The sequence below is a fragment of the Tamandua tetradactyla genome, chromosome X, assembly GCF_023851605.1.
Source record: "Tamandua tetradactyla isolate mTamTet1 chromosome X, mTamTet1.pri, whole genome shotgun sequence".
Lineage (NCBI taxonomy): Eukaryota > Metazoa > Chordata > Mammalia > Pilosa > Myrmecophagidae > Tamandua > Tamandua tetradactyla.
This window is the reverse complement of record NC_135353.1, coordinates 105,804,852-105,812,878: the sequence shown is the minus strand read 5'-3', so window position 1 is coordinate 105,812,878 and position 8,027 is coordinate 105,804,852. Positions and strand designations below refer to the sequence as shown.

Here is an 8,027-nt window from a genome sequence, read left to right as displayed (position 1 = left end):
CAGTGTTCCTCAGGAGCAGTCACCAAGGCCTTTGGGAGGACATCAATTCCCTTCTAGGACTCAGCACATTCCCAGGCCCAGTGTCCAGCTTTCCCACACCTAAGGCAAGACCCTAGAGACTTTCAGCATCCCTGAGGACACTCATACTTCCAGTGCCCCATATTTCTGCTAATATAGTAGGATCTCACTGGTTTCTGCCCCAAATGGTGCCAAGGCAGCTGTTTGCCATTCCTGGAAAACACTATGAGCAGAGATTTTTTCTCTCTCTCCTTACCTTTTTTCCTCTGCAGTCTTGTCCTGGTTATTAAAAAAATAATAATAACAGTGTTCATGAAATCATTCATAGGAGTTTGTGGCCTAGACGCCAGCTTCTGGAATGTCCTTCTTATATCAGGAGCTAGCTGACCAATAAAATAGGTTTGGGGCATTATTTGACCCTCTGGGGAGTCAGGGTCTACTTGGGCATACTTTTTCATAGCCTCTATAAGCCTTCCCTGAAATAGAACAGGGTTTTCCTTATCCTCCTGTTATGCTCTGTAACATTTTGTAATTTACAAGTTTGTTGGTACACTTTTTCATTCCTTCTATTAAACAAATTACCGTGTGGTCTCTGACTTTCAAGTCTCCCTGACCCTTCTGGTTGTTCCAATTTGAGTCAGCATTTGGAACTGCTGCTTTCCTTACTGCATATTGGGCAGGCTGCTGGCCCACAAGTTGGTCTACATGGCCCTGTGCTTCAGTCTAAATTCGATGCTTTTTCTCAGGAGTGCAACAAGAGAAAAGAATGACTTGCACAGCCCCCCCCCAGGTAAATTCATTGGTTAATACAAGGTTTTTAAATTCTTTCATAAATTTTGAGGGGTCTTCCTGGGCATAACATAATTTCCAAGAGCCCTTCATGGATTTATCTTGATATAAGGTCATAAAATCTATACATAAGGAATTTCTTGCCAGTTTCCTTCCTTTTTATAAAAGAGATTTAACTTTAGTAAAGAGTTATTACTGACCATTCAATTTGTGGGTCAACTCTGGCCATTGTCCAGGCAATATTGTGGCCAGACAGTACTGCAGCAGAAAATATACTTTTTCTTCTTTAGCTCTGTGGTGGCAAGATTATCCCAGTTTTGTACAGGCTAACAGCTGGAATACTGGAAGCACCACCCATTTTTAAGGAAGGGAAAGAAGAAAAAAAGGCAGATTTCAGTTCCAGTGCTCAGCATCCCAGGCCACCAGCTTGCTGTTCTTACTGCTGATCCCTTGGCAACATGGGATCAGGCTCCCTATTCCCAGACATCCACAAGGTACATAAAGACTCAGAAGACTGATGGCCTGGTACCATCCTTTTGCTGCTGAGCCAACCCACTCATCTTCATAGAAGTGTTTGTGCTCTTAACTTACTCCCTAACTTATTGCCTAAGAGAATGGAAAGGATTTGCCACAAAGAAACTCTAGAGAGGAAATCTCCCAAGATGTTGTCATGATCAGACTAGAAGAAAAAAACATGTGGCAAGTAAATCAGACTTCCTTTATGGGGAAATGTCCTGGGAAAGGTCACTTGCATGATAAACTGTGGTTTAGTACACTTCTCAGTTGTGGGTATGGGCATATAATAGAGCAATACCAGGAGTGAGGTTACCTCTTTCCCTTGTCGTGTAGATATTAGAAAGTGAAAGCACCCCTAACACTAGTAGCTTCCCAAGAGAAAAGCCCAAAGGGTTTCAACCAATCAAAGAGCAAAAGGGAGGAGGAGAAACTGTGGTCCATGCTTGCCCTGGGTGGGTGAGAACTAAAGAGCTGGCGTTGTGAGTGAGCAGAGAGCAAGAGCGCCTGCGTGCTCATTTTAAGGTAAACATAGGGCTTACCAGATCTCACAGGCTTGGTTTATTTTAATAAGGATAACCAGGTGTTTTGGCTTGCTAAAACTGCTGGAATGCAATGTACCAAAAATGTATTGGCTTTCATAAAGAGAATTTATTAAGTTACAAGTTACAGTTCTAAGGCCATGAAAATGTCCAAAATAAGGCACTAACAAAAGGTGCTTTCTACTCTCTGTGTCAGCTCTACTAACATCTGTGCTTTTTCCAAAGGTCTCCCTCTTATTGGCTCCAGTAAGTGGATTAAGACACACACTGAATGGGTGGGGTCACATTTCCATGGAAACAACCTAATCAAATGGTCACACCCAACAATAGGTCTGCCCCCACAAGATTGGATTAAAAGAACATGGTTTCCTGGGACACATAACAGTTTCAAACTGGGGTATTTCATCCACCTGGCATATTTCATTCCTGGCTTTCAGAGGGATGCATTTCAATTGAAAGTACCCAATTTCTATGGGCCTAACTCTAAAGTGCTTCCCTGTAATGTTAAAGACAATACCTTGTTTGGTAAAAAAATCCTTAGCCTAGAATTCTGTGTTATAAAAGAGGAATGCCTCAAAAGTCATAGAAGTATGAGCAGAGGAGAAAGATTCTCTGAAGGCAAGGGGAAGGATCTCTGTGGAGGAGGTGTAAAGAGGGAGAGACTCAGCAGAAGGAAAGGTCTGGGTCCTCAGAGGGGAGAAAAAGAAAGTGTGTTGGAAAGTTTTAGAGAGCTGAAGAAAGAAAGAGATAGATAGATGATAGATAGAGATAGAGATAGAGATAAGAGAGCGAGAAACAGGGGGAGAGAGCGAAGTGAGAAGAAAAAAGCAAAAGCACATGGCCAAGTTTCCTGGTCAATAGCCATGGCTTACCAGTCCAGATTGATGGAGAGAAGTGTTTCCTGGCTGACTTACCAAAATATGTTGTAAGTTTTTGGCTTCTCAGGTTCTTGGCTGCACTGCAAGAAAGAATTCAAGGGCACAGCACTGATAGAGTGAGTAAGTAGGAAACTTATTAGATACACATGTAATAGAAGATGTGGGCACTTTCACAAGATGATAGAGGCAAGAGGCCTCATCCAGTTTTAAGATGTTGTTGCTCCCTTTGGAAGCACAGCTTTGGGCATTTCCATGGTCAACCTCAGATCATGATGGTATTTCTGGCTCTTTCTTCTCTCTTTCCCTACATATATCCAGCTACTAAATACCATTAATTGCTGGCTGATTGTTCTATCATTTTCAATCATGCTCTGTGGCATAAATTGCTCTAAAATCTAGCCTAAATAAAATTATGGATCCTCTGAAGTTCATGTTTGATATTTATTTGGACTACACAGGGCTCCTCCTATATCTCTTATTTCCCAGTTTCTTCCACAAACTAGCTGGCCCATAGTCTAGGCTGTATCTTCATGAAATACATGAATCTCCTACTAATTGCCTTTCACCACAACCTCCATTTAGATTTGGGCTTCTCCATCTTCTGTTACAAAGGGAGCCAATTCCTTTGGAAAGAAATTAATAACTAAATATTTTACCTCCTGCTTCTCTCAAGAAAATTCTCTCATTCAGGGCCCTGGATGAAAGGGAGGAGACAATGGGAAACTTCTCTATGAGGGACAACCCCATTCCAGGAGCTGAGCACTTGATGGAGGGGGATCAGTAACCTGAGGTTGATCTCTTCCTTTGCCTCTCTTTGCATGGGAGTACTACTTAACAAGCCAGAACCAGAACTCCAGTATTCTCAGTGCACTATGCCCAAGGCAGAGCTGAATGGGGCTGGATTTCCTCAGAAATCATTTCTGTCAATTAATTTTTTACCCTTGAATGGATTTTTTTGGTGATCTTTTGGTTGAAAATTTGGCAAACCATATTATAAAGTGATGATCGTGGAAATCTGATTAATCCTTGTAATTATTTAGAGGCTGCATATACCCCAGAAAGCTCAAGTTCTTTTAATCCATCCCTGTGGGTGTAGATTTATTGTATGTGGGACATTTTGATTAGGTTACTTCAGTTGAGATGTGACCCACCTCATTCAGGGTGGGTCTTAATCTCTTACTGGACTCCTCTATAAGAGGATGAAAGATGCAGAAAAAAAGACCCCAGAAATATCCTAAGAAAGAAGGTAAAAGGGAGATAAATGCAGAAGATTAAAGAGGAAGCCACTGAAACCAGAAACTAGAAGCAATGAAATCTGGGAGAGAAGGACAAGCAGACATTGCAATGTGTCCTGCTATTTGACAGTTTATGTTTAGACAAGTATTTCATTAAATTCAGAAAAACTCAACAAAACAAAACACCACCTCTCCCAATCTTTGCAGATGTGCTGTGTACTCTGGCACTCTTTTAACATTTAGCAAGGGCATTTACAATTCCACATTAGCCTTTACTATCTGACAAAGGAGCCCAAGCTTACTGGTAGCCAGTCTTCAGAGAAATTATTGTCCTGTTGATGCCATAATTTAGATATTTTCACAGGCTTAGAGTAGTAAACTTGTAAGCTAATAAATTCCCATTGTTAAAAGCTGATGCATTTATCATATATTGCATTTCTTCAGTTGTAGTAAACAGAAATATCCCTTTTTCCCAGGGTTTGTGGTTCTTATTATTGAAGGCTATAGTGTTCATTTGTTTCATAATTGTTCTAAACAAATTTTACAAAGGTTATGTTCTTGCCTGTATCTTTATCTCACGTTCAGTTAACATGTCTTTTTAAATGCAATTTTATTTAGCTACATTATATATTCACATGCCATATAATTATTCAAATTGTATAATCAGTGGTTCATAGTATCATCATATAGCTGGGCATTGATCATCACAATCAATTTTTGAACATTTTCATTACTCAAAAAAATAAAAATAAGGATAAAATTAAAAACAAAAGTGAAAAAGGACACCCAAAATATCCCATACCCCACTTCCACTATTATTTATTCATTTTTTTCTTACTCGTCTATCCATATACTGGATAAAGGGAGAGTCAGTCACAAGATTTCACAATCACATAGTCACACATTAAAAGCCTTACAGTTATTCAGTCATTTTCAAGAATCAAGGATATTGGATTACAGTCTAACAATTTCAGATATTTCTCTCTAGCTACTCCAATATGCCAAAAACTCAAAGGGGATATCTGTATACTGACTGCATAAGAATAACCTCCAAAATGAGCTCTTGACTCTTTGAAACCTCTCAGCCATTGAAACTTTATTTTGTTTCATTCTCTTCCCTCTTTTGGTCAAGAATGCTTTTTCCCTCCCATGATGTCAGGGCAGGCTCATCCCCTGGAGTCATGACCCGCATTGACAAGGAGATTTACACTCCCCCAAGTCATGTCTATTGTAAGGAGGAGGGCAGTGAGCTCACCTGGGAGAGGCTTCAGTTTTTGTTTAGACAAGTATTTCATTAAATTCAGAAGCTAAACTCAACAAAACAAAACACCACCTCTCCCAATCTTTACATTTAGCAAAGGCATTTACAATTCCACATTAGCCTTTACTTCCTGGTTGTGCTAAGACATCTGGTATACATTTCAGGGCTTCTTAGGCCTTTATTGAGCGTCAATCCTGGGCATGCTTACATCTTTTAATATTCTCCAGTAAACCTGGTTGCTTTTGAATGCCCAGTTTCCTGAATAAACTCTTCACATGTTTTCCTCTCAGGCTTTATGCAAACTATTATATGTATCAACAATAATCTTTTTGTTTTGGTTGTCTAAACTTTTATTTCCTGTTCATAAACTGAGGTCTGTAATCAAGCTAGGCTTGGAAGGGGAGGATAATGTAGAACCAAAAGATAAATTTTTAAGACAAAACACAAATCAAATTTATTAGACTTGTTCACAGTCAGCAATGGGGATCTTCTTGTTGGTCTTGCCATTTCTGGCCCAAAAACACTTCATGGCTTCCACAATATCCATGGGCTCTTTCACCTTGCCAAGGATCACATGCTTGTTATCCAACCACTCAGTCTTAAGCAATACAGGTGAAAAATAGGAACCATTTGCATTGGGTCCAGCATTGGCCATGGACAAGATGCCAGGACCTGTATGCTTCAGAATGAAGTTTGCACCATCAAACTTCTCCCCATAGATGGACTTGACACCAACAACTTGTTATGGCATGTGAATTCACCACCCTGGCACATAAACCCAGGAATAATTCTGTGAAAGCAGGAACCCTTGTAACTGAATCCTTTCTCCTCAGTGCTCAGAGCAGAAACATTTTCTTCTGTATTTGAAACTTTGTCTGCAAACTGCTCAAAGGAGGCATGGCCCAAGATCTTGCCATCAATAGCAATGTCAAAGAACATGGTGGGGTTAACCATGAATGTGGGCAGGGAAATGTGGTGGCTGGCAGCAGTGTCTGCAAGGCTTCAGAGATAAATTTTTCTAATGCAGTTTTATTGAGATACATTATACTTTCACATAACATATAACCATCCAAAATGTACAAACAGTGGCTCACACTATCATCATATAGCTGCCCATTCATCACAATTGATTTTTTTTTAACTTTCTTACTATATAGTATAACATATTCAAAGCAAAGAAATAAAAGAAAGCAATAGTTTTCAAAGCACTCTTCAACGACTAGTTACAGGACAGATCCCAGAGTTTGTCATGGGCTACCATATGATCTTCTCAGATTTTTTCCTTCTAGCTGCTCCAGAATATAGGCATCTAGAAGGCTTAAATATTTTTATCACCACAATCAATGTTTTTCTTTCATTTTGTGAAAAATAACATGTATACACACACACACACACACACACATGTATATATATGCAGTAAATTTCAAAACACAGCACCACAATTAGTTGTAGAATTAGTTTCAGAATTTGACATGGGTTATAATTCAACAATTTTAGGTTTTTACTTCTAGCTTCTCTAAAATACTGGAGACTAAAAGAGATATCAATTTAATGATTCAGCATTCATATTCATTTGTTAAATCCTATCTTCTCTTTATAACTCCACCATCACCTTTGATCTTTCTATCCCTTTCTTTAGGGGTATTTGGGCTATGGCCATTCTAAATTTTTCATGCTGGAAGGGTCTGTCACTAATATGAGGTTAGGATATGGAACTATCTGATGTTCTGGAGATGCTGGGCCATCTAGGTTTCAGGACTTATCTGAACCAGGGACCCATCTGGAGGTTTTAGTTTTCTGGAAAGTTACACTAGTGCATGGAAACCTTGTGGAATCTTATATATTGCCCTAGGTGTTCTTTTGGGTTGGATGGAATGGTCCTGGTTGGGGTTCAGAGGTTGTGATAAGTAGCAATGTTTAACTTATGCTTGCATAAGAGCAACCTCCAGAGTAGCCTCTCGACTCTATTTGAACTCTCTCTCCCACTGACACTGTAGTTACACATCTTTTCTCCCTTTTGGTCAGGATGGAATTGTTGATACCATGGTGCTAGGGCTGGATTCATTCTTAGGAGTCATCTCCCACATCACCAGGGAGACTCACCACTGGATGTCATGTCCCACATGGAGGGAGGACAATGATTTCATTTGCAGATTTGGGTTTAAAGAGAATAAGGACAAATCTGAGCAACAAAAGAGGTCCTCCAGAAGTAATTCTTAGGTATACCTGTAGGTAGGCTAAGCTTCTCCACTACCTACATAAGCTTCACAAAAGTAAACCTCAAGATCAAGGGCATGGCCTATTTGACACAGTATAAGGGAATTGATTGATGGTAAAGTTTAATAGTCCTGTATTTTCTCTCCTATCCCTTAAGGGACTTTGCCAGTACTTTTTGATTACCTGCTTAATATACTCTAGGTTGTATCCAGGAATTACATTATGCCATACAGGATTAAAGGACCTCTTTCATATTCTGGGCTCACTGTGTTTCACTCGTTCAAATGAGCTATACAGATAGGCTGAGTTAGATTATGTGTTACAGAAAATTTTGGTTCTAGACCAAATAAATCTTTCTTCCTTTGGTCTCAAAGAGTATGTGTGGTTTTAAAATATAAACGTTGATTCCTTACTCCTGTGTTCTGAATTAATTTAACCCCAACCTGATCAGCTTCATTCTTATCTCTAAATTTCAGGTTTTATATATATATATATATATATATATATATATATATATATATATATATATATATAAATTATATATATATATATATATTTATTATATATATATATA

The 8,027-nt window shown here is 39.1% G+C and overlaps 1 pseudogene; it reads right to left on the bottom strand.

Moving 5' to 3' along the window:
* Positions 1-5,693: 5,693 nt before the first annotated feature.
* Positions 5,694-6,190, bottom strand: LOC143670810 (peptidyl-prolyl cis-trans isomerase A pseudogene; annotated as a pseudogene).
* Positions 6,191-8,027: the final 1,837 nt, after the last annotated feature.